This window comes from Papaver somniferum, chromosome 3 (assembly GCF_003573695.1).
Source record: "Papaver somniferum cultivar HN1 chromosome 3, ASM357369v1, whole genome shotgun sequence".
Classification (NCBI taxonomy): domain Eukaryota; kingdom Viridiplantae; phylum Streptophyta; class Magnoliopsida; order Ranunculales; family Papaveraceae; genus Papaver; species Papaver somniferum.
In genome coordinates, this window is record NC_039360.1 from 55,171,226 (window position 1) to 55,196,336 (window position 25,111).

General features: G+C 35.3%; 1 long non-coding RNA gene across 2 annotated transcripts; it reads right to left on the reverse strand.

The window, feature by feature from the left end:
* Positions 1-8,781: 8,781 nt before the first annotated feature.
* Positions 8,782-11,169, reverse strand: LOC113361266. Of its 2 annotated transcripts, XR_003365043.1 has the most exons (4): positions 10,891-11,151; positions 10,655-10,790; positions 9,972-10,539; positions 8,782-9,558 (listed from the first exon to the last, which is right to left on the reverse strand). It is a non-coding gene; the product is annotated as an uncharacterized LOC113361266 (long non-coding RNA). The 2 variants fall into 2 exon arrangements; XR_003365042.1 differs by having other exon boundaries at positions 10,655-11,169.
* Positions 11,170-25,111: the final 13,942 nt, after the last annotated feature.

The window sequence follows — 25,111 nt, forward strand, 5'->3', positions numbered from 1 at the left end:
AACTAATTTCAATTCAGTAACCAAATGCAGGTATCCATCTAAGAACAACTTTATTGCTGAAATAATTTTATCAAGAGAACTTGCAAATGCTGAATTCTGATGCAAGTGCATGGTTAAAAAGAGATAATTCAAACTTCAACTTGCTTATAAGCTGTCCACTTGATATTTTGGACTGAGATCAACTAAAAGTTACTTGGACACCCGCTAAGTTTAATTTCTTGCTCATAATGCAGATCAAGGAGTTTGGAATATTACTGATGTACTGGACACTGATTTCTTATTAACAACATGCGAAAGATAGTGCATCAAGTGAATCCAACTTTCTCAGCTTTAGATGATTTAACAAAGCTCAATGTAATAGCTTTTGGATCTTATCAGATTGATCGGTATTATGAACGGAGCTTCTCCATTTAAGTTGGCACCAAAGCGTCTCCTTTGTGTATGGCAACCGAAAAACGAAAGTCTTGTGTATGGCCTGACCTTTCTGCGAACCACGATAGTCAAATCGCATCCAGAGAAATGGTTTGTCTTTCAGATTATTGGCTGATTTGAAAATACTCATGAAATCATAACTGAATAGGGTTAGTATATATTTGTCTAATCATAAAGGCCTTAAAGGAAACAATAAAGAAACACACACTAACTAAATGCAGTTATGTTATGTCGCGTCTGTTGTAGAAGCCAGGCCATGATCGGGCTTCAAGACCAACAGAAGTATCTGAACTCAAAAATGGTGTCACATACTTGACGAAGAGCAAGACAACCAAAAGTATACGAATTTGACCATTGCAAAAATGTGAGTTCCAATGTTTCAAATACAAATCACATTTCATATCGTGTCGGTGGCAGCATTACTTGAAATGGATCAAGGATTAACACCGCAAATGCTGGATGACATTTCGCAGACGCTTTTCTTGTCTGAATTTACTTCGGCAAAAAAATGTTTCTCACCACCTCACACTTCATGTATATGCTCTCTTTTAAGTATGTATCTGCAATAAAAAAAGACAGTAAAAAAAGACAAATTGTAGCGGAGAAAAGGGAACATGCCATTTTATTTTATTTTGCATTAAGATAATTTGTCTGAAACAACATGCAGCTATTTGAGATGTATATTATCTGATTGCCCTCTCAGAGTTAATCCAAATAATTTATGCAACTCAGATCTCCCACACATTTCTGACCAGATGGTAACCTACTTCATATTCATTTATGGAGTAAGTAGCCAAGGTGTATAATCATTTCCTAAATAGTCATGTTCTGAAATCTGATGTAGGACATCTTTCTATGTATCAACTATGACAGTTGATCCCTTGGAGCGTGTATCAACAATGATCGTTGATCCCTAGCATCTATTTTAGTTTACTTGCTTTGCAAGTCCTTTACTTTCCTAGTTTAGGTAGATTTCCCTTTTCTTTTCTTTTAGTCGGTTCCTGTGAAACTATTTAAAGGCTATGCCTTCTTGTTTAGAGGACACTTCTTATTATCAATATTATTATTATCAATTTGATTTGATTATAAACTTTTATCTCTTAAATCTTGATCCTTGAATCAGATTTAATTAAGTTTCTGACGAAACTTAAACCTATCCCTGTTACCATTATCTGTGCTACACTAGTTGGTATCAGATACAAAGTTTTTAGATTTTTATTTAGAAACAGATCCTTAAACCCGCTTCCGCAAATTACAAAACCCTATTTTTCTTATTTTCGTTTTTGATCATGAAGAAAACAAAACTTGAAAACCTATCTATGGAAGATCTTTTGCAGCTTAGATTAGAGTTATCAACAAATATTCAAAAATATAAGGAGAAAATAATGGAGAATCGTCGTATAATTTATCGCCGCGTAGAAGATGAACAGAAACTCGATATGCTTTATTGTGTCAGATAAGATGCAAAAGAAAAATTGGAGAAGCTTGAAGAGTATCTGATTACTTTCGCTAAACGTGAAAGAGCTGAAGCTGAACGTAAAAAACGTGCAAAGGTTGCTTTGGCTGAAGCTGAACGTAAAAAGTTTGCTTTAGCTAAACATGAATATGATCTTGCTATGGCCAAACTTTCGGGTAAAGCAGTTCCAAAAATATCATCGTCTGCTAATACTTCTATGACTGTTTCAACAACATCAGTTAGCGAGGAAGAGAGAGAAGTTACTGTTCCTAAAATTTCGTCTTCTACTCACGAAGTTTTGTTATCATCTTTTTGTGCTAAAGATGTTTCGTCTACATCTCTTCCTGATGAAGAAGAAAAAATTCAGTTAGACAAAATTTCGGTTGTTTCTCAAGAGATTAATGATAAACCTATTACAAGAGCACGATTTGAAGATTTTGTGGAATGTTTTAGACAGTTCAATGAGATTCCGTTTGAACCAGTTCTTATTAAGGTTACTTCTGAAAGGAGCGAAGAAGACCAGAATCTTTTTCTTCCTAAAGAAACTCAACTCAAGGTTTCACATGACTCACAGGAATTTAATGATTCAGTATCAACTCAAGAAGAGTTGTCGTTTTCTAATGGTTCCTTAACTGTTTCGAACACATCAGTTGGTGAGGAGAGTTTAAAAGAAACTTCGCAAAAGGATGAAGAAAATCAGCTGAAGGAAGTTTTACATGATTCGTTGGATGATTTGTCAAAGAATGGTAAGTCTTCGGTTCTTAGCTTTATAGCTTCTGATGTTGATAAGCATGTTTTATCTAGGGATGAACATAATCAAGTTATTGATCAACTGGATACACAAATAGTATTGCATACAAACCTTAGTAAGGCTAAACTGGTTGAGATAACCAAAGAGAATTATTTTGTGTTTCCATATACTTCTGTAGATGTGTTAGTATCTCAAGAGGATATTACTACAGAAAAGTATAAAGGTAGACAATCTTTAGCAAAAAGGCTACTTTGGGATTTTGAGAACGTCAAGTTTACAACATATCCAAATTTTGGTTTTCACAATGAAGAGATGTATGTAGAATGGTCTACACCAAAAGGTATTGGATGGAGTTTTCCTAAAGTTCCTTCTACCACTGTGACAGCATCACTATATGTTGTTCAACGAAATACTCATGACATTGGATTTCCTGATCGTAATGTTATTGTATATGCTAATTTTGATCAATCGAATACGCCTATAGTTTCCGATATAACCCATAACAAGGAAGAGCTTGTTGATTCATCATCTGGTAATTCTTCTGTGTCGTTTCATAAATCTGTTAATGCTTGTGAATGTGATACCACTATTGAAAATTATGCTGGAAGAATTCGTGGTCGAGTCTTGTCAAGTAAAGAGAGATTGATTATGGCAGAAAATGTCTTCATGGTCGAGTTTTGTGCTGTTCCCGACAACAAGAAGTACGAGAAGTACAGCTGCACATTAAACTTCTACCGTTTCATATGACTTTCGTTCGTCTCGTTTTAAGCAGGAGCTAGTGAAACCAATTGATGGATATGGTGCCGACACTATACAGGGTTTAGCTACTACGGGTAATGGAACATCATGTGTGATGCTTAATGGAGTTGTGAAGATTTCTGTTGACAAACCAGGAAATACAGTTCAAGATGATCCGAGCTGGCTTTTGAAGAAAATTCAAATTTTTTTTGAATCTTGGCATGACTACAACAACATCTTTTCTTTGAGAGTTCATGGAGAGTTTCTTTGGCTAATTTTAGTGACTTCTAGCATTAGAAGTCCGAATCTAGGTGTGTATGGAGATGCATTGATAATGGATCCATGGTGCCAAGCTAAATTTCGTACCGAGTTCAAGGAAGTTGATATTTTACTGCCACAAAAGTTAGTAGTTTTTAATACTGTTCACTACTACAGCGGCACGCGGCTAAATGTTATCATAGACGATGACTTTCATTGTGCTGCTGATGCACTTAAGTTGGCTCGTTTAACAAGTAATGTCGACAAGTTTTGCATCAGTCAAAATTTGAAGCCTTGTATAAAGACTATGAGCTTTTGTTCTGATGGAGGTCAAAGAAACCTATTAGTTTGTGCTACACTAGTTGTTGCACACACTAAATTAAAGGACAAGATCATCACACAGCTTAATTTTGCAGTGAAACAAGTGATGGGAGTTAATGATGACTATTCGATTCTTGTTCATTTGAAACGTCTATTTAAATTCCATTTGTGGAATTACGATGGTCACCAGCTTTGGGAAAGTTTTGAGAAATGGGATTATGTAATTGTTACTGCCAAGAATCAGCTACATAAAGAACAAGGAATGGATGGAAGAGAATTAATATTGCATACTTCAGATCATAAACGGGACTCCAATTTAAAGATGGTCGATGTCATGGGAACTGATGATGTATGGATACATGATAACAAACAGTTTCGAGTTCACTATATCGATATCCTAAATTCTACTGCACACATGATGGATGCTCACGCCCACCGAAAAATTGCACTTGAAGTGGAGCATCACTGTGAAGAAAGCAAACTCGAGCATCCACCGAAAACCGGGGGTAACATGAAGGAATATTTTCAAAAAAAATTCAAGTTCTTCGAGCTCTTTTCGTCAATCCTAGTGCACGCGGCAAAAATTCTACTCTTCTTCATGATTGGAATATGGTACATCTTCCTGGTGGAATTAAATGTGTTTTCGCTTGCTCGAATATACTTTTCATATTTTGTCTCCTCAATACTTTGGACAGAAGATGATGACAGCATCTGGGAGATTATTAAGTGTTTCACCCCTATCATGATGAATTTTGGTATAAGTGGAGGTCCAAATTTTGGAGTGTACAGAGTTGTTAGTAGACCTGTAATGAGAAGACAAGATGCTACATACTATAAAGTCGCGTGTGGGATATCTTCCAAGGGTTTTGATTGCTTACCGAATGGTTTGGTCCGAAAGAAGTACTTGGTTCCATCTTATGATCTAAAGAACAGGGGAAATTGCGTTGGTTTGGATGGTAATTTTGCATATTACATCAAGAACGAGTATGCACGGCTTAGTGATACTCTGAGTTTTAATTACCAGTGGACATTAGGTATGCAAGCTTTGGTATTTTCTGGTTTCCATGAATTCGTACCCGATGATGGTTTTTGGATCAATATGAATGGACTTTCAAATATATACTCTCGTAAGTGCACATTGGTGAAGAACTTTATGTATTCGAATTATGATACTGAAGTTAATGGATCTCTGACGGTTATGGTAAGATTAGATAAATCTATTCCTCATGGAGTTTTTGTTAACAAAGACGTCACTGGAAAGACGACAACGGATACACCGAGTTCACTTTGGATCAATTGCAATTACATGAGTGGATATAAAATTAACGACAGTCTACCAGCGCAAGAGGTAGTTTGTGGTGCAGGCAATAAAATAGTTCTACCAGAATTTAGTGTTCCGGGCAACGTTGGAAATTACTATGAGAGAGGCAAAGAAATCTCAAATACAACAGAAATTGCAATACACACGGTACGTGGATTTTGCGTTATTATTCTAATAGAAGAGCTTTGTGTTGGTTCTTGTTTGTTACCAGAAGTGAAGACCTATCGCACTCGGCAACAGCTAGGACTAGGAGCTATACGTAAACCACTTGTAAGTGGCAGAAAAGGCAGTAGTGACGAAGTGGAATTTAGCATTGAGGTGTAAATTACATTTGTACTAGGGAAGAATAGCACTGACCCCATGAAGGTTAAAATGAAACTTCAGAATTATGAGAATATATGAACTAACAGGTTCTTATATAAAAGGTGCAGTCACGTTAAGGAGATTGAAATATGGAGAAACTCTGGAAGATTACCAAGTAAGAAATAATGGTAACGTGGTTGACATGGTTGATATTAATACCGCATTCTTTTCACCGCTTACTGCTGCATCGTTAGTTGCGACTTTACTGGATCACACAGTTGATGTTAGGCGTTATGTTGAAAACAAAAGACTTGGTTGGTGGTTGCTATTTCAAACCAGAAATATTGATATCGCAACCGAAGAAGTATTTTTGGACCAGAGAAGGAACGAGTCAATTGTTTATGCTCTTAAAGGAGTAGCTCAGACATTGGAAGACACATATACAGTACTCGTGGAAGTCGTCGCTGGCAAAGTTTTCATTACCAACACTAGTGACGTGACTTTTGTCTTTGATCGTGAGAAATTTAAGCACAACTTTTATCATGCTTTGAGACACATTTCTTGTATGTTTCAGTTTATGATCTCTAGAGCTATGAATTTTGTGTTTGATCGTGGTAAGCCGTTAAACGTGGGATCTACAACTTCCATGGAGGAAAAGAACTCATATTCTGTGAAGAAAACTCTATGTCTAGAGCAATATATGGAGAGAATGAATTTTTTCTTATTAGCTAAATCGAGGGGCGAGTTTCTTTCAAGAAGGGGGGACTGATGTAGGACATCTTTTTATGTATCAACTATGACAGTTGATCCCTTGGAGCGTGTATCAACAATGATCGTTGATCCCTAGCATCTGTTTTAGTTTACTTGCTTTGCAAGTACTTTACTTTCCTAGTTTAAGTAGATTTCCCTTTTCTTTTCTTTTAGTCGGTTCTTGTGAAACTATTTAAAGGCTATGCCTTCTTGTTTAGAGGACACATCTTATTACCTAAACTAGCCTACGGCCGGGGATCAACCTTTTTCGTTTTCGTTTTGTTGTTTGATCGGCTGGTCCGTATTCTACCAAAATCTTTTTTAGTCATTCGCAAAACTAATTAGATTATAACGGTCAAACATCGAGCTTATAAGTTAGTTCGGACTTGCGTCCCTAGTATTTGTGGTTGTGTCAAATTAGCCGGGACTTACAGCCCCGGCCATGGTCCCTTGAGTATACCATAGTATTTTGTTGATCGGGTCAAATTAGCCGGGGCCGTGGTCCCTTGAGAGTACTATAGTATTTTGTTGGTCAGGTCAAATTAGCCGGGGCTTACAGCCCCGACCGTGACCCTTAAACATTCCCTAATGTTTTGTTGGTCGGGGTTGTGACACTTAAATCTCGCACATAAATCTTTACCATGTTTTTTATTTTATTTGTTTTTTAAAAATAGCTTTTAGATTAGTTGAGGCTAACTTAAATTTTCTTGAGAAAGTTATGGTACAGATCATTATGCTTATTGGATGATTGAACGTTCGATGGACCAGAGTATATCTGTTGTATACGAATAATCTTCATGGAGGGTCATCCACCAAACATAAGCCAAACAGACCCTTAGCCATATGATTTCCGTGAAGATGTATTAGTAAGGAGATATTTGGTTGCATTAAACATAAAACCTCTTACCCAATTCACTCCTCTTCCTCTATTAGGTTTTCTTTCTTCTCCTTTCCTCTTTAGACCATTTTTTTTTAAATCATCAACTCTGTTTTCTTTTATTTCACCGTATCCATCCTTTAAATCATCTATAATAATAACTTAGTATTAATAACTCAGTATTATTATGATATAGAGAGACGAAGTTAAGAATTAGAAGTCGTTAATGGAGGGGAAGAACTATAGATAGAAGACCATATGTTGGTGAAACCGTTAAAAAATGACGCTCTTCTGTTCTATAAATACATCTACTTGGTGTTAGCCTATATTAACGAAAACTTAGTCAAATTAGGAAATCCGACGCTGCAGTCAAATTAAGAAATCCAAGGATCCGACACCGTTAAATAATCTTTAGAATCATATTTTTATTAGGAAGCCAAGGGACCGGACGGACGTCTATATAGGACATATAACCGATCAATCTCCGTCGTGGGATGACGAAATCGATGGTCGGATTTGTAAGGCTACACACACACCACTTCTTTTTATAATATAGATTATTATCAATTTGATTTGATTATATACTTTTATCTCTTAAATCTTGATCCTTGAATCAGATTTAATTAAGTTTCTGACGAAACTTAAACCTATCCCTGTTACCATTATCTGTGCTACACTAAAATCTCAATGTAAACAGTAATTTGAGAATTTCTCCAGTACGAAACCCAACTTAATGGTAGAATTCCAGAGTTAATAGAGCAGAATTCTAACGCAGATGATCATTATATCAAAGTTTAGATATTGAGATAAAATTAAATAATCGTGACAATAAATATACCTATGGGAAGTACATATGCATGGACCACTTCTTTTACCATCTTGAAACACCACAACTCTGCAAGACATTTACCATCTTGAAACACCACAACTCTGTGAGACACAATGCTACCGAACTCAGAAAATACTTCACATAATTAATTGAATCATTCAAGTTCCAGGAAGAGTATCAAAAACATAGAAGGTAACACTCAACAACCTTCTCAATGAATTCACATTACTATGTCCGGTTTATGTACATACCTTCAAAAACCACTGATCCAAAACTTTTTATAACTTCTGCATCAAACTAATCTACATTACGCTTTGAAAAGTTACAGGGTAAGTAAAATTTATATCTAATTTGTATCTAAAAAGTTAGCTAGTAAACCCGCAACCTCTGTCTCATTTTGATAACCAACCACAGATTTTAACTTCTGCATCAAACTAATTTACATTACGCTTTGAAAAGTTACAGGATAAGTAAAATTTGTATCTAAAAAGTTAGCTAGTAAACCCGCAGCCTCGTTCTCATTTTGATAACCAACCACCGATAAACTTGAATAAGAAAATCACTTAGAACATTTAAAACCTGAAACACTTTGGCTTACCCCACCCTAAGACACTTTGGCTTAGCCCACCGTAAGACCTTGACTTTACATGTGACCTATGCTAGGATGGTAAGACCTTGACTTTACATGTGACCCATGCTGTGATGAAGAATTTGTTAACATTCCATGCCAAAAAGCATCAAACTTTCTAAAGTCATAAATGAGATGGGGCCTTGCTCATGTGCCAAGGGCATACAAATCTTTGGTACATAGGACTAAGAAAAGAAATCATATACCCATATGTTATTGTATACTGCCTACAAAAATAACACCAACTGAGCTCAGCCCACTATAAAAACTGAAATAAGAAATTCTAAACCTATTTCCTAGAAGTGATACAATCTTAACAGATTGCAAAGTTTTGGCAGATAATTTAAACATGATTACAACGGAGATTTCGTGGTCGGCAGAAAATACTTTACAGGAGATTTGAAGTCTTTTGGGAGATCTTCCACGAGCGAAAGTGAACTACATAAAGAGAAAAAATAACAAAGCAGCGGACTACATCGCCAAGGAAGCGAGGATCAAAAGACTACAACATATGTCGGAGAATCTTAATCAAAAATTTCATAGAACTAGCATCGATTCTAATACTTTTGACAAAAATAATCTTGTAAATCTCTTGTATTACATTTGTAAGCTTTCATGAATGAACTTTTCCATCAAAAAAAATAAAATACAATCTTAACCTGGCACTTTCTGGTTTAAACCAATGCTTTCCTTTATGGTTGATTATATTCAAAAAACAACAAAATTTATATGTTTGTCTGTCTAAAGTACTTACCGTTTCACTCATTGCACTCTATCCGGGACGCCTCGCGATTTGGCGAGAGCGTATATTTATGAAATCATATGAAAACGAACCTCGCATTTTGGCCAGAACGTATATATTTCAAGTACTTAACGATCTCAGTTCACCTCCACCTGTCCTTAAAATACATCAAAACATTTAAAAAGACATCAAATCTGTTTTGAAAATTAAATATTAGTATTTAATTGAAAGCAAAAATGCTACCTTTTAAAAAGAAGCAGTAAATCTTAACTAACAAAATCAAAACTAAAATAGAAAGGGGGTTCAGCTTCAAAATGAGGTTCAGCTAAATAAAATAAAATATAGAGATGTTTATAGTTTGTGAAAATCAAGTTAACATCAAAAACAGAACTTGTGGCCTCTTCGTCTTTGCAACCATTCAGAAAACCTTACACCTCTAACTTAAATAATACTAACCTAAATAATAAAATGAAAAATGGTTTAAGTTTCAAAACATTTCAAAACAGAGATGATGATAATAACGGAAATTAAGAACATAATAGCCTTAGAAATTAGATATGCATACCTTTCATATTTTTCTTTCGTGTTGTCATCCAAAAGATGTGACCTTGCTTCTGTAGCATGCTAATAGTTTGAGCTAATACGTGTCTCACTAATAATCAGATAATCATTTAGCTACTTTATTTATGGGTGTCGAGGAAGTATAGAATGAACTCGTGTTCTCATGTACCAAAACTGACGTCCAGCCTATCATAAGTCTTTTGAATTACGAATATGGTGAAGCAACGGAGAAAATTGGAGCATATGGTGACACTACCAGCCATTCTCCTTGTGCTTAAAATCTAGATAAGATGTAGGGGTAAAGCTATTTTAGTAAAAAAATGAGTTATAGTTCGCTTCAAAAAAAATTTAGATGTAACGAAACTATAGCCTCTATGCAAGCATCCAACCGATATTAGTAGAACAAATATTGCAACAACAATTGCGACAGAAACTAAGTACACTGCAGCAGCAGCACATATGCATGTCTAGTAGATTGTTGTTCCGTAGGTCACTGCACGTCTATTAGAGCAATATGTTCCATAGTCGACAATAATTGATTCATGCGAAAAATGCTCAACCTTACCACGGGCCTGTATCCAGAAACAAAAAACAATGTGTATGTGAGATAACTTTTCCAAGATTTATCTTATCGTTTAATTTTTCTCAACTCTGAAAGTAACATAACCATACACATGATATATTTACCTAATTTGAATTCACAGTAAATGCCCCAATCTTTCATTTCCTCAAGAAATGATCCACCAAATTTTTATACGGTTGGTCCTCAAAATCGATCGATACCGTTATGATTTATCTCCTCCTTTCCGATTCCAAGGGCGTGCTAATCAGAATAATCTCATCATGTGAAAGTGATGAGGTAAATTAAAAAATCAATGCAAACAGGCAAAAAATATGAAAGCATAAAATCAAAAGATACTTACATGAAGCTTGAGCTGCAGTCAGTAGTGAATGCCTGTTGAGGCAAGAACTGTACTGGTTTAGCATAAACGCACCCTGCTAGGCTAAGCATCCTAGTTTGACATGGAGGACAACCAAAGTGTAAAACTACACTCTGTGAACCAGAGGTTTGATATTTGTATCAAAATCATATGGACAAAGAAACAGTTGTATACATAGCTTGAAACAATAAAGATAATTGAGATAAAAACAATTGAAATTCATATTTTGGTAAACTATATGAACAATATATAATGTGAAAGCAAAAAAAAAAAAAAAAAAAAAAAAAAAATCAAAACAAAACAAAACAGAAAAAATAAGAAAGAGAACAGAAAAGAGAGAAATACCCCAGACCACGATCCCCTCCAATGCAACCACAATAGTGGAACTTGATTTAAATCATGAAGGACAAAAAACAGATATTAATCAATGTCTCAAAATCAAAAAATCAAAAAAAAACACAAAGTAATTGAAAATCAATGGAGTAATAAAACAAAACGCTGTCGCTGTTCAAAGAGAAAATTAGGGCTCGAGTTGTATTAGAATTTATTTTTCTTATATAACAAAACGGTGGCGTGTTTCACCAAATTAGCCGATCCGATCAAAAAATACCCTGATTCTTAAAAACAGAAAGAGATCACAAACTCCGTCTGAACGTGAAAAGCCATCGGCTCCCTGTAGCTTATATATACATCTCTCCAACCCAAACCTCACGAAACTGCCTTTTTTATTTCTATTGAATAGACGTGCAACTACGTCACTGTTGCCATTGAATATGCGTGCAACGATATCATAGTTTGGATTTGGACGCAAAATTAGAATTAACTGCCAATGATAGAATCGTCTAAACTTAGATCACTTTAAATTTCCATATTGCTCCGTTAATTGCCGGTGGAAAAATCATCTTTAAACTTATTTGGGTTGATTTTTCATTTAATATGAAAATTCTCTGATTTTTTTCCAAAAGGAGAATTGTTTCAACTTTCACCCCAAAGATCTTTTAAGATTGTTTTTCCATTAATTGTACATTCATAAAAACCTATTTTTGTTGATTTTTTTTATAGGGAATTTTTCTGATTTTTTTCCAAAAAAGAAAAAAAAAATCAACCTTTTCAGGAAAGATATTCGCATATTTTTGTATGGAATTTTTTTCACGGCTAATCCTAAGGCCTGGAGCATCCGATCAAAACAGCCCCCCTTAAATTAACGGCCACGAAATGTAAGAGGGTTAACTTTGATTTCAGCCAATCAGGAGCGAGGGTTCCGTTGACCGGCCAATGGGAGGGGAGGTTAGCGCAACTCTCAACGTGGTGTGAGAGATGTGATTGGGTGTTTAGGTTGTTGATGTAGCTTATATATACATCTCTCTAACCGAAACCCCACGAAACTGCTCTTTTTGTTTCTATTGAATAGATGTGCACCTACATCACTGTTTGGATGTAAACTTAGTGTTTACTGCCAATGATAGAACTCGTTACCATTGAATATGCGTGCAACGATATCATAGTTTGGATTTGGACACAAACTTAGCATTAACCGCCAATGATAGAATCGCCTAAACTTAGATCACTTTAAATTTCCATATTACTCCATTAATTGCCTATGGAAAAATCCTCTTTAAACTTATTTGGGTTGATTTTTATTTTAATATGGAAATTCTCTGATTTTTTCCAAAAAGAGAATTGTTTCAACTTTTACCCCAAAGATCTTCTAAGATTGTTTTTCCATTAATTGTACATTCATAAAAACCTATTTTTGTTGATTTTTTTATAGGGAATATTTTGGATTTTTTCCCAAAAAACAAAAAAAAAACAACCTTTTCAGGAAAGATATTCACATATTTTTGTATGGAATTTTTTTCACGGCTAATCCTAAGGCCTGGAGCATCCGATCAAAACAGCCCCACCTTAAATTAACGGCCACGAAATGTAAGGGGGCTAACTTTGATTTCATCCAATCAGGAGCGAGGGTTCCGTTGACCGGCCAATGGGAGGGGAGGTTAGCGCAACTCTCAACGTGGTGTGAGAGATGTGATTGGGTGCTTAGGTTGTTGATGTAGCTTATATATACATCTCTCTAACCCAAACCCCACGAAACTGCTCTTTTTGTTTCTATTGAATAGATGTGCAGCTACATCACTGTTTGGATGTAAACTTAGTGTTTACTGCCAATGATAGAACTTGTTACCATTGAATATGTGTGCAAGGATATCATAGTTTGGATTTGGACACAAACTTAGCATTATTCGCCAATGATAGAATCGCCTAAACTTAGATCACTTTAAATTTCCATATTGCTCCATTAATTGCCTGTGGAAAAATCCTCTTTAAACTTATTTGGGTTGATTTTTCTTTTAATATGGAAATTCTCTGAATTTTTCCAAAAAGAGAATTGTTTCAACTTTTACCCCAAAGATCTTCTAAGATTGTTTTTCCATTAATTGTACATTCATAAAAACCTATTTTTGTTGATTTTTTTACAGGGAATTTTTTGGATTTTTTCCCAAAAAAGAAAAAAAAAAATCAACCTTTTCAGGAAAGATATTCGCATATTTTTGTATGGAATTTTTTTCACGGCTAATCCTAAGGCCTGGAGCATCCGATCAAAACAGCCCCACCTTAAATTAACGGCCACGAAATGTAAGGGGGCTAACTTTGATTTCAGCCAATCAGGAGCGAGGGTTCCATTGACCGGCCAATGGGAGGGGAGGTTAGCGTAACTCTCAACGTGGTGTGAGAGATGTGATTGGGTGTTTAGGTTATTGATATATCGGTGAAAATGCATTGCATCATCCACGTCCAATATGTCGGATGCTGGGTCGGATGCGGATGTTAAAATTGAATGAGAAATTTCCTGTTTAGTCCAAAAACCTGACCGATATTAGTGTGTAGTCCAGCGGGATAGAGAAATTATCCGGTAGTATAAAAAGGTTTAAAAGCCTACGAAATTACTAGCCTACCCTCAACATTCACGCGTGGAGTTAAAAACTGTCTCCTACCACTTCTTCTTCTTCTTTCTTCTTCATAAAAACCGACTGTAACTCCTTCATTCTTCTCAATCAACAATACCAACGGCAAAATCAAACTAAAACCCATGCTTAATCATCTCTAAAAACGCTGAAGAACCAAAAACTGCAATCAAGTCTTCTTCAGCGTTAAACTAGATCCATTTTTAGTAATCCTAATCTGTTCCAGAAATTTTTAATCTGAAAAAAAATGGTTACGAAAAGAGAAATTAAACGAACAATTAGAGATGTAATTGTAGAAGAATCTCCTTCACCGAAAAAAACAAGAAAGAAAACTACCGTTGATTCATCAACAACAAAAATCAAGGAAAAAAACGCTCCAAATTCACCAACAACAAGAAGTATGTCAAAATCTTCTCAATTTGTCACTCCTTCGTCAATAAAAACGAATGAAAATGATGGTACTCTTTCACCAGCAGCAAAAGAATCAAATGTAGTCCTGGAAAAAGGTAAATATTCAAGTATGTATTGATACTTTTCAGACAAATTGTTGAATACATACCAGTATGTAATGTACTGATACTAGTCTGCATGTGCAAACTTGTGGTATTATTGATACTTTTTAGACAAATTGTTGAATACATACCAGTCTGTAGTGTTACTATTAGACAAATTGTTGACACAAGATGGTACCACATACCAGTATGTAGTGTTTTTAGATTTTCATGTGGTAAAACTGATATCAAAAACCCTTTTATATTTTGATATTGTTGGACACTACATATCAATATGTAGGATATTTGTTTTGATGTTGTTTTTGGTTTACAACAGCAAAAACCAAAAGAAATAAAGCAGCAGATACTCGTAAAGAAAAAATCAAAAGAAAAGCAGCAACTACAACTACTAAAGCAAAAGGAAAAAAGGCGACAAAGGCTGTTAATCCTTCACCGCAAGCAAAGGGGAACAAATCACTTGTCACGAGAGCTGCTACTCCTTCACCAAAAGCAAAGGGGAAAGCAAAAAGGGGGAAAGCAAATGTACCCCTGAAAGAAGGTATGTAGTGTTAAAAGTGAACATATTACAAAAAGCGTACCAATAATATGTAGTGTTTGTAGTGTTAAAACCAAATTAATTCTTAATAACGAGGGGGTGCTGGCCCCTCGACCCCCGTAATTGGTGAAACATATGAAATATGGTGATTTTAATGTTCACTTTTTACTGTATCAAAGTAGATACATATGGCATATGAAATAGGTGATTTTTAATGTTCACTTTTTACTGTATCAAAGCAGATACGTATGGCATATGTACTGTTACATAGCAATATGTAGAGGTAGATACTTACATTCTTGTAGTGGTATCTACCATTACATATTGATATGTACTGCTAATAATATGTAGTTACATAGCAATATGTAGTGGTAGATACTTACATTCTTGTAGCGGTATCTACCATTACATATTGATATGTACTGCTAATAATATGCAGTTACATAGAAATATGTAGTGGTAGATAGTTATATTCTTGTAGCGGTATCTACCATTACATATTGATATGTACTGCTAATAATATGTAGATATTATAACTACATATTGATGTTATAACTACATGTTGATATGGTATATTGATATGTTGTGTAATGGTTTTAGATTCTTGCTATTGTGTAGGTGGTAATAAGCGTAAGAAATGAGCTGGAAATCCACGAAGTTTATACCGAGCCGGTTTCAGGGGCTTGTGGGGGATTGTGAAGACTATTAAGACCAAAGAAAAACTTAGGTTGAGTAAGTTGCAGCTGAAGTTGATTTCTGAAGCATCATAGGGAACCTGTTCCTAATGTTCTGGTACACCAAATTTGAGTTAGAACATTGGTTGAAGCTTGAAGATCCAATGACCAAAATGTTACATTGTTACGTGAGAAGTCAAGATCCAAACAATCTTACATTTTGCTTTGTAAGGCATGGCTCACCGCATGAGCTGGTATCCACACCAGAAGAAATGGCACTTGTTTATGGGATGCCAAGAATTCCAAATAGAGAATATCATGATTTAAGGCTTACACTTGTCAATAAAAAAAGTGGATGGCGTGAAACTGAATTATTCAAAAAGACTTTTCCTGTTGGGATGAAAGATGGTGATAAAGTGACTAGGACAATGATTGTGAAGGCAATCTTGAAAATCCTTAAAAGATCACCAATTAATGTAAAATCTGATAAAGAGTCTCTGCAAAGCGTGGGTGATCAATCAAATGAAGATTCTGAAGAATCTGAGGAAGACGAGGAAGATGCCGAAGATCTTGTTAAGCTTATCTGCCTCTTTATGTGCACTTCATTATTTTTCACAACAAGTGATGCAAACTCTTTGACTGAAAAATATATTGGTTTCGTTCTTGATCTTGAGAAGGCCAAGAATATCTCATGACCTGACCTCATTCATTCTCATTTAGAACGAGAGCTGAATGAAAACGAGGAAAGCGTAGAACACACTAATGGGTGTGTTGTTTATTTGTTGGTAAGATTTTTTCTACTTTAAAAATCTTTTGTTTTGTGTGTTTTCTACATTTTGATAGTATATCTAACACTGCATATCAATACTTGCATCCATGGTTTGCGGAGCATACCCATTTGGTGCAGCCCGAGCCTATAGTGACAGAACCTGAAGGAATGTATGTGCCAAGAGTGGCTAGGTGGAATCATACAAAAATATGTACTGAGTTCCTAAAGGATGTTGATCTTTCTGAGTATGAGGTAAACTTGCAGTACATATTTTGTCGAAAAAAATATATATTGATAAGTACACCTAGTTCGACATATTCATATGTAGTGATATTTTTCATCATGTTACTTTGATGTACCAGTATGTAGTTATTTGCATTTAATATGTGGTGATACATATCAATATGTAGTTATTAGCATATCAATATGTTGTGCCAGTATATAGTTATTAGTATATCAATATGTGGATACATATCAATATGTAGTTATTAGCATATCAATATGTAGCTATTAGCATTGAATATGCGGTGATACATATCAATAGGCATGTAATAGAGAAAGAAAGATAATTTTTTTGGTAATATCTAATATGTAGTTGCTTTTTTACATTCTTTGATTTGTACCAGTTCCAGGTTGATTTCAAAGACGAGATCACAAACCAAGAAAAACAAATCCTTAATCGTATCTCAAGAAGGATTCAAGAGGAAGAAAATAATGAATCTTCCAGTGAAGAAAATACTGAATCTTCTGAATCGGAAGAAGAGAAAGAAGAAGAAAGTGGATGTCCAACGGAAGAAGAAAAAGAAGAAGATGACTCAGTATTGGGGGGACAAGATTGGAAGATAAAATACGATGATTTGAGGAGTACAATATCTGCCAAATGGAGCGAAGTCAACACAATGCAGCAAGACGGCGAAACGGTTGACGCTTCAAAGCTTGAGTTCATGTTGCATGAAATTTACTTGAAAGCTTTCCCTTTGCAGAGAGAAGCCATCCATGAAGATTTGAATGATTATGTTAGATTGGGATGTACACCTACTCAAAGCAACCCCAATGAAGATTTGAATGTGGACCCAACAGTTGAGATCGAAATGCAAGGTTCTCCGGAAGATTAAACAAATGTTAATGTCAACTATGCTGAAGTTGGTTTGTCAACATCAAAAGATCAAACTCATGCTAATGCCACCTCTGAAGTTGAATTGTCAACAACACCTGCATTATTGAAGTTCCATGATGTTGAAGTTCAGCGTTCTGAGGTTAGAAACTGGGCTAAATCTAATTTGGAGCAAAAAGTCAAAGAGATACAAGAGAGAAAAAAAGCAAAGAAAACACAGAGGTAAGTAGCATATCAGTACGTAGTCTAAGTAGCATACCAGTATGTAGTCCTTCGGTTCACTGGGTTCTTACATATTGATACCAGTATGTAGCATATCTTACATATTGAATATGTACTGTTACATACCGGTATGTAATCTTGATACCAGTATGTAGCATATCATTATGTAGCATATCTTACATATTGATATGTAATTCTACATATGTAATCTTGATACCAGTATGTAGCATATCTTACATATTGATATGTACTATTACATATCAATATGTAGTGGTGTATACTTACATTCTTGTAGTGGTATCTACCATTACATATTGCTATGTACTGTTACATATCAATATGTAGTATATCTTATAATCTTGTAGTGGTTTATGTTGATAGTTTCAATTTCTTTTTGCAGGCTGATGAACTTGAAGTTAGGCAGGTAGCAGCAAAGGAGTTGCTTACAACTATGCTAGAAACAAAGGCTTCAGTTGTAGTTAATTCGCAGAAATCTGCAGAGTATAACGCTGGATTGGCGGCGGAAGAGTTTCATTTGATGGATGTACCTTTGTTTACTGAGATGTCGACTTTGGAACACATCGAAAAGCTCTCTATGGGAGACTATATAGACATGGAAAACTCCGACATTGGAGTTTACATCGAAGAGTATGCAGAACTCCTTCCAGATGGTGGTGCTGATCAAAACCTTGGTCTTTTTGGCATTGACTTACGACAACATTTTGATAATTTAATTGGAAGAGATTTGCAAAACGTAGAATTTATCCAACACACAACTGATCACCAAGAACCCAGTGAACCGAAATATGCAGGTGAAGTTACAGGTGAAGTTACCTTGGAAGTTCAATCACAAGACTATATACTGATATGTTGTGTTTTTACATATTGATATGCAGGTGAAATTACAGGTGAAGTTATTTTGGATGTTCCATCACAAGGTACTTTGGAAGTTCAACCACAAGGTACTTTAGAGGTCTCATCACAATATACTTTGGAAGTTCCATCGCAAGATGTTTTGGAGGTTCCATCACAAGATGTTTTGGAGGTTCCATCACAGGTGAACGATATGTCTACTTAAATGTTAATCATCAGCTAAAAAAAAGATATTTTCTTTTCTTTCTTAATAAATAGTTTCTTTTTTTAAAATGTTGATAAAAAATGCAGGAACTAATTACCCCAAGCCAGAAACAAAAAAAGGTATCTGTGAACAAAAAGCTCGTCACAAAGCCCGAAAAGCAGCAGCGAACACCTAGCAGACCCGTTACTCGTTCCCATCGTGCAAAGAAGGTAGATGATCTTTACGAAAGTGGAAGTAAGTTCTCTGCATCATATAAAAAACCTAAGAAGCCGAAAGCTGGAGGAACAGAAGCAATACCACTTAAGAAGAACAAAAAACTTAAATTGCATCGCAAGGTGTTCCTGAAACTTCCTAAATCACCATTCTATAATGACTTTAAGGATGATCAAAAGACTATCCTTTCCACATTCTTCGATAATGCAGACTTGATTATGTGAGTTTTTAATTGGCACTATTATTTGGAACATCTGCATATACAAAATTTATCCATAGATTAGTAATTTTCGTGTATTGTTATATTCGTAGTGAGCAATACATATCAATATGTACTGTTATATTCGTAGTGAGCAATAAAAAAAAATAATTGATATCCATGTCTACTACATATTGATATGTACATTTGATATTGATATGTACTGTTGATATCCATACATATCAGTATATTATGCTTGGAAACATATCAATATGTTCTGTTACACAAGAATACTAACCTTTACATCGTTATTTTCCAGCTCAATTGCTTGGAAACCGGGAGAATGTGGTCTTTGCGTTAGTGCATCTTCAGTTGAGGACTTGGTACATAACGATTCTTTAGAGAAATATCTTCTCAACTACGGACAATACAAGCTTAACAAGAAGACTCAGGAAGACCAGACGATGCGCGAAATAGACAGAAAATACTGTCTTGCATCTGGATCCGTCCGCTTGGGTAAGTTGTTATCTTACAGTGCATATCTACACGTTACATATTCATATTAAAAGTATGTATGAATAGGTATATTGCATAGGTACACTACATATCTATATTGTTTTTTATGTAGGAATAGGTTCACTACATATCTATATTGCATAAAACATAATTATATCTATAATTATTCAACTACATCCATGTTTTCAGTACAATGTCCAATTCCCGGATAAGCTCAAAGGAGGAGCAGAAGAATCTGTTTACAAACCAATATTGGCGATGGATAAAAGTATCAAGAAGATTCTTGTACCAATGTGCCATAACAATCTTCATTGGATGCTACTTGAGTATGACTGCGACAAAATGGTGTTCAACCACTACAATTCTTCTAAGGCTAAATGGGGAGGAATATGTTATCCAAACGCCACAAAAACGACAGATTACATGTTCAAACCTATCAACCTGTACTTGATGGAGAACAATAAAGAAACATTGAAGAATGTAATAGTCAATGAATGTGAAGCACCTCAACAAGGAAAATCACCAGACTGCCTACTATTTGTGATGCATTTTATGAAGATGAAGTCGAAAAGCAAATTTGTGGGAATACCTTTGGGAGATGATGTTGAAGTGCAATTGAAGATTCGTAACAAAAAGGTCGTGTTAGCATGCAAATTGCCGACAGCATCTCCACCAGAAATCAGTTGGAAAAATGACACAATAAATCCTAATTGCTAAAAGTAGTCTGACAGTACATATTAATATTTACCTATTTTCCTTTTATTCTTGGTTACATTTCATGAATTCAAGAATGTTCAAAAAACATAAACTTTGCTTTTATTAGTGATTTTTAATTTGGACTTGGGTTAAGTTTAATGTAGTGATATTTCAATTGTGTTACTTTGTTATGTAGTCTAACTTATTAGTGATTTTGTGTTGTTGATACGAGGGGGCGCTGCCCCCTCGACCCCCGTAGATGGTGAATCAGCTGGTAAACCACAAAGTTTAAACTAATCTTATGGAATGGTTTAAATTTGCTTTAAGTGATGCAAATGTCAGTATGTAGTGGAATATGGTTACACCAAAATCAGTACATATCAGTAAGTACTGGTTATATTCTTGTTACAATATCAGTATGGTTACACTAGAATCAGTACATATCAGTATGTAGTGGAAGATGCTTACGCTACGATACTCACATGTAATATATCAGTATGTAATACTACACCACTGGTGATAGATACTTACATGTAAGATCAATATCACTATTTCATTATATGGTTAATGATAAACTAACAACATATTTCATTATTCGACACTTAATAACACTTAACGACATATTTCATTATTTGAAAGATCAATATAACTACATTTTGATAGACTTATAATATTTTGAAAACCAAAAGATGTTCTAAGAAACAACAAAAACAGTAATTTCAGTACATTTATAATGTATGTACTGTAAAAGAAACAGTTATTAACCAAATTCAGTTGGTACTGACGAATCAAAAGAAAACAGTAGAATAAAACAAGGACTACATGTTGATAGCTGGTGGAAAGAATGGCAACGTCATCGGTGTCACATTTTGCTGCACGTTCAAGCATGTGATAAAAGAAAAAGAGAAATCAAAACACTCCTTACTTAAAAAATACATTGTATTGTATCATCCTACCCCAAGACATATCTTTAATATGTACTGATTGAAACACATACCTGACACAAATCATTCTTCAGAAAGTTCATACTGACGGATAAGAGTGCATGTTGCCTTGTTGTGATGAGTTTTCAAATTACAGTTTGAACACTTGACAGATTTTCTACTATTCTCCCATGAACTTTTAATACGCTTTTCCTTTTTCCTGCCTGGTGGAGCCCTAATTACTTATGGTGGGAGAACGGTATCGTCTACGTGATACTCACCAGGCCTATGAGAAAAGTACAGTATCGTAACTACATATGAATATGTACACAGTATATTTTTACTCAAAAACAATATCAAAATGTACTGATTAAAGACACATACCTGTCGTGGTTAGGAACAAGTCTAATAGCTATTGAATATAACTTACGAAAAATGGTAACTTTGAAGTAATCGTCGACCTAATCAAGCATCCTTCCTACAGATTTAGTAATAGCTGCAGTAGCGTGCGATCATGGAAAACCATAAACGCGCCATCGTTGGCAAGTACAAGTTTTTTTCTCTAGATCTATCATATGAGACCTGCACACACAAAAAACGTCATATTATCTGCTGAATATATACACAGTACATTTTCATATGTTATCTTCAATACACCTAAGATACTAGTTTGGTGGATATCACATCACATAGCATGCTACTTAAAAAGAAGAGAAAATAACTAAAATTCAGATGATAGAGATTAAGGATAAATGCTAACCTTGGAGAATGCACTTCATAACGGTTAGCATCTGACTGGCTAACTTTCCAGGGACGACCAATTTGAATGTGTAGTTCAAGAAAGGCTTGATACACAGGGGTTAGTAGTTCTGGATTCATCAAGACACCCTGTTAGCGACGTTCTGACATCAATTCCATCATACGTAGCCTACACGACAAGGGAACACCAAGTCTATTATACTACATTATACGTAGATTAACAAAACATACATGCTAATACTGTTACAAAAAGAAACTAATAAAAACTTAAAAACTACATATAAGCTTGTACTGTGACTAAGGAAACTGATACAAACCTGATCGAGTGAACAAATGCACACGCATGTAACTTCTTCTCGTGGTTAATCCAATTATTAAACGATTCAGCAACACTTGAAGAAGTCTGACCATACCTACAGCCCTTGAAGAACGCACTGGACCACTTTTCCTTTGGAATGTTGCGGCAGTAGTCGGCAACCCAAGGCCTTCCCAAATTAACCATTTTTTGGAGAGCTTCCTCGTATGTTGCAGGAGAAAGCGCATATGTCGCATTTCGGAAAGCATCAGTCACTTCTTTATACTTTTCGTCAGACTTTGCGATAGGTAAGTTTTTTTCCAACTGGAAGTAACAATAGCTTTGATGAGAATTAGGGAATACTTTGGGAGTATATTTAACCAAGCCTTCACCTCGGTCAGTCATAAAAGTTATTGGGCGATCATCATCCAAAGCATCCTTCAGATTCTTGAAAAACCATTCACAGTTGTCATTATTTTCACCAGATACTAATGCATATGCGAGGGGATAAAAACCTGCAAAAGGAATTATTAGTTATGTTAAGCAACTGCTAAAAGAAAAACAACCAGTACATGTTGATATGTAGTCTTTTTTTTGCTAAAAGTAAAATAATAACCAACTGCTTGACACTACATATTAACATGTAGTATGGTATACCTCATACTCAGTAAGGTCAATATGTAGTATGGTTTACCTCTTTGTTGATATGTGAAAAGCTGACACTACATATGGACATGCAGTATGCTTTACCTCATACTCAGTAAGGTCAATATGTAGTAGTATCCTCATTGTCAGTATTGTAGTAAAATGAGTGATCTAACTACAAGACACTACATATCAAAAAAAAAAAAGTTACCTTGATTGCCATTAAGACATGTTGCCGCCATGAGACCTCCTCTAAAAGTCCGAGTAAGAAATGTACAATCACAGAATATCATTGGACGACAGAGTTTATAGCCCTCTCTACAAGCTCCAAAGCAAATAAAAAGTCTGTTGAATCTTTTTGTAGCATCATTGAAGTCGAAATCAATAAATGACCCGGGGTTTGTTTCCCTAACAGCATTCACCCACCAAGCAAGATCAGTGTAAGACTTGACGTCATTACCAAAAATCCGTTTATGCGACAACTCAAGTGCATGATATGCGTGGTGATACTGGATGTTAATCCCGCCAGCAACTTTAATATAATCTACGATCTCTGCTGGCGTTTGCGAGGGTTGTGCCTGACACGCTCATGAATTAAATTGTTCATGAGTTTTCTCGTAACTCTTCGATTCTTCAACATATAACCTTCACCACATGTGTGCCTTCCCTCATATTCCTTTATCTTAAAAACATCAATAGAACTACCAATGGCAGTTGCATGAAGCCTCCATGAATAACCTTTGACGCTGCATACGACGGTGAATCTCTCAAGGTCATTCTTCTTCTTAATTACCTCATATCCACTTCTCATGCAGTATTTTTGGCATGCTATACGTACGACATTAATACCACCATAGAAAAATTGTTCTGTATCATCAAAAATCTTCTCCCAACCATCTCAAAAAAACACATTTGGAACCTCTTTACCATCTTTCAAATAACTGTTCTTTACACTGACAACTAAGTCTGCATTACTGTCAACTTCCATACGCCTAAAAGAACTAGATGCGCCAGCTGAAATTACATCCACCTGCAAATCAAAGAAAGCCGATTTTTTGCAGAATGTAATGCAACGATGCTCTGGAGCGTTCCGTCGGCAAGAATAGGAACTATCGCTTGATTCTGGAAATAGTTAATCAGAATAGTCGATGGAGTCAACCAGCTTCACATATTACAGATGGAAAATTTCAAATCCTCTAAAGTAGAAGACGATGTAACCAAATATGCAAAATGGTATTGTTTGTGGTATACATGAGAATAGCAAGCGAAATCTGATTCGTGAGCAACGTCAGACATGTTAACCCTGTAAAAAAATGATCCAAAAATTAACTATTGGTAATATACATGTTGATATCATACGTATTGATATGTACTGAGTCTAAAAAAGAATCTCTGTATGAATATGTGTTGTATCATTTCGATATGTATTGACATGTTCTATGCATTACGTATTGACATGTACTGTCTCATATTGATATGTATTGGCATCTACTGTAGAATGAAAAGAATATTACATACTAATATATTACATATCAATATTGTATTGATATCATACCGTAGGAAAATAGGTAAATATTACATACTGATATATTCCATATCAGTATTGTATTGATATCATACTAATCCAGGTGTTGTTGATGATGAACAAAGTAAGTTATTTGACGGTAACAGAGAAACAATATCTAGTATCAAATGTAATGCAAGTAATTATGAAGAAGAGTCCCGTGAGACAAGGGATAAGCAGCAGCAGTTGGTGGTTAATGAGTCTGGAAAAGGAAAAGAGGATGTTGGTGAGAGGTATAACGTTCACATTTATGGTTATTATCGTAAGAGTAGAGCAGATGGGGGATATGGAATTATTTTACGGGACAAGTCCAGAAAACCAGTAGTTGCTTACTATGGGTTTTCTAAAGGAGGATCATATCTTTATTACCTTCTGATGGGAATGAAGAGAGGCTTAGAGATTGCAAATGAACGGGGACTTGCGGAAGTTAAGTGGTCAATCAATTCACGAAGAGTTAGTCACCACTTTAGCTTCCTTTTCAATGATCCCGACATGCTAAATAGCTTCTTTCATTCCCAACGTG